We start from the raw sequence: 3688 nt of genomic DNA on the forward strand, positions 1-3688 counted from the left end.
TTTCAGAGACCATTTTTGCAGACTTTCTTTTTAATGTCCATAAAGACAAGTGACCCTTCTTATCTTCATTGCTGACAATAATTTACATTACAAGTTAAATAAGAATAACTTTAGTATACAGATGAAGAAAGGGCAGGTAGTTTTTCCAGTAAGGTATCAGAGTGTCTCTACTGACACCCATCATAAAAAAACCAAATCCAAATCTCTCACTCTTTCTATCCCAAAGTGAGAGACACATACTCCACTACTCCTTCCTGCCAGATCAATCTTCTGAAAGAAATCCAATAGAATTTCATCACTTTCAGGATTTCGCATCCTGAATTTTCTTTACTGTACTCATTTCTGTACTTGGAACCTGTAAGCAAAGGGTTGGGATTTTTCTGCATTGTGCTGTGTGCAGGGGTGGTGGGCTTTTTCAATATGAAAAAGAAAAGAATAGTGTCAGGCTTTGCACAGAAGTACTTGTCGCTGCTTTTGAGCAGCTGTTGTTAGGTTTGCTTGAATTCAAACGTCCAAATATTTATTATCTTATGCTTGTACTGCCTGGAGAGTCGGTTCCTGCACTGGGCCTGTGCTTCTTGCCTAAAGGATTTTTCTCTCTTGAACTGGAAACTAATGTAAGAATATCAGTAATAATAAAAGTATCCTGGGCTGACAGTTGCTGTATAAGAATATGAGGAAAAAAATTGTTGCCCTTTTTTGCATGCTCTGAATGGTAGATGCAGATCATTAGAGTACAGGCCATGCAGTTGGACATTTTGATAGAACCATTTTGGAGCATGTATCAGCAAAGTGGGAAGTATTGGCAGGCCACAGTACAAGGAAAGCAATTGCATGCATAAGGATTTTAGGAATTGTTTCAAACAAAACATTTAATTTTCAATCAGCTACTTGTAATGATTGTCAAGTTATATAAGATACTGGATTTTATTCATAAGAAGGCAACATGATTAATTAGAACTGATACTCTTATGAAAGAAAATAGTTCACTATTTTCATATCAATATAATTTTTACTCGTACCTCTGGTATGAGTTCGCAGGCGCATGCATTCTATTGAATATTCTTTATGTAGGATATAAACATTGCTATCACAAAACATCTCAACCAGACCCAGTAAACATATTTCTTCCCACCTGTGGGCAATTTTGGAATACATATTCATAGCAGTATGAAATGTAGTTGAAATTAACTGATCCACAAAATAGAGACCATTCAAACGATATAAAAATTCACCTACATTAACAACTTCTATGAAATATGATTACCTGCTCTTAAACCAACAAATCCTGGCAGCAAGGCTGATAAATTTTAAATTTGCAAAAGGCCAGAAAGTTTTGGATAAACTTCTGCTTTTATTTTCCACTTTGTGAACATGCTTTGAAAGCCTTTTCTATTTGCAACATAAATATTAATGCTATTTTCATTCAATTTTGTCATCTCACAGATGGGAAAAATCAAGTTTTCAGTAGCTGAATAGAAAGTTAACCAAGGAACAGAATTCTTGAATCAGATGGCTCATTTCTTACAACTGTTTAGAAATGCTTCTCTTAACCTGTCAGCCTAAATTTTCAGCAGAGCTTGGGAGAACAGGAATAAAATGACTCTTCTTTAGTCCCAGAACATTTCTTTTTAGTGGTACTGAAGATGACCATCCTACCCAATGCAATTTTGCCTTAATCAAGTATAGCTGTCATTTAATTAAGTAATATTGAAGGATACAGATGCTTTGCAGCCTCCAAAGGGAGGGAATATTAGGGTGCAACCTGGAATATTTTTACCAGAGCAGATTTAAATTGTATAAGTAGAAACTTTTTTCTGAGGAGTTGGAAAGTCTATCTAGGTCTGTTCTAGGTGTAGAAATTGGCAGGACTAAAGCAAATACTGAAGTGTCATTAAATTGTAGAGACTGTTGGAATAGGCCCATCTAGAATTCACTTAGGATGTAACCAGAGTGTGGCCATCAGTCATGAAATGTAAACCAGGAAAAGTTGTGAAGAAACCAGGACAGGGAAATGGCTAATGAGCCATATTTTCATTATTAACTTATCATATATTCTATTTACGGACAATTGCTTGTTTGTCGGTGTTTCTGAGCCTCCTCAGCTGTGAGAAGGGAGGCAGACGAGTCAAATTGTTTGATAGCATTGATGGGCTTGATTTTGAGCACAAGGAAATCTGCTTTTTTACTTCATATTGGTTATTGACATCCTGTCAAATACAGACTCAAAAGCACTAACATTTGCAGATACTTAGAAAAATCTGTATTTTTAATGGATGTAGCTTAAACATTTTAACACTGTGCCCTAAACTGATGGAATTTTAGGCCAAAATAATTTATACCCTATTATAAATTAAAGCAGCCTAAGGGCTCTGTTTCCCAGTTTTACACTGATGCAACCCAATTGCAATGATACCCTATTAGAAGCAGGAGTAAAGCCATACAGTTATAGCCTATACTACCCATTGACATTTAAAATGTGATTATTTTTCACCTTCAGTTGAACCCTTCCTTCCCTTGGATTCATTAAATTTTGTGATATATTTGCTGCCCTTTTTCTCTAGGATGTCAAGTGGGTTTTACTTTCAGGAGTCTGAAATATAACAGCTACACTGGAAACTAATCCCATGCACAGGTCAGACAATCTGAATAGGTTCAATACAGTAAATAAAAAGCAGGTAGACTATATTATTGGTCTTTTTAGTCAGGCCTTGAAGTGCTACAGTGTTTTTAAGAGGTCTTTCTTAGCCAAAAGCTCTGCTCCACCAGCTGATAGTTTCACTGCTGTTCCTCTTTTATATTGTCTGTCTTGTGACCAGACAAAACCGTTCAACTCGTCCACCCCACAATTGTTGCACGTCAGGGATTTCATAACTTTCCTCGAACCCAACTGCAATGTTTTCTCTCTCTGTTACACAAAAAGAGAGGCATAACACAGCAATTCATTAAGCACATCTTTTAAAAGCCACATTTTTAATCTGCTTGGTACTTCTTGGGAGAGAGAAGGTGAGAAGGTGAGCTGGGAAAAAAGTGTTGTTTAGGGAGATAGAGGAATTCTTTTAGAGGCTTAGAGAACAATCCAGAAGTCCACAATCAGACATTTGCTATAATTTTTAAATAGCAGAGTCAAACAGTGAACCCTTATAGTGAGCAACCTGAAGTTGTGCCTTACCCTGACTGCACTCAGAACTCCAGATTTTTAATGCCATATCTTGAGGACAAAGAATTAAGAGAAAAATCTAATATCTAGAATAACTTCTATCAATCATTTGGGAGTCAAGTTCTGTTGCACTGTTGAAATAAGTGACCAAGAAAAGTCTTTGTCTCACAGAGCCTGTATGAGGTAGGGTGGAAAAGATGTTTTTTTTTAATTGCTCTGTTTATTTGCAATGGTGATGATACTCTTAATGCCCCTGCAGTTGAGCCAAAGGACAGGCTGATTTATACCAGAAAAGTAGGATAAAGGAAAAAATGGATGTGAAACTGCCCTTCTAACCTTCACTTAGAAAATGAACAATTACTTAGCTTACTTTAGATATCCAGCTATTTTTTATGTTATCAGACAAAGGGCTTCATTTAAAGATTTAGTCACCCAAAATAGTGAAATTCACATTGAGTAGAAGGAAATTCCTTCATTGGTGCTGTGGAATGCAGGACATAGGTTAGGCACTACATTACTGTAGATTCC

The sequence above is a fragment of the Poecile atricapillus genome, chromosome 2 (assembly GCF_030490865.1).
Source record: "Poecile atricapillus isolate bPoeAtr1 chromosome 2, bPoeAtr1.hap1, whole genome shotgun sequence".
Lineage (NCBI taxonomy): Eukaryota > Metazoa > Chordata > Aves > Passeriformes > Paridae > Poecile > Poecile atricapillus.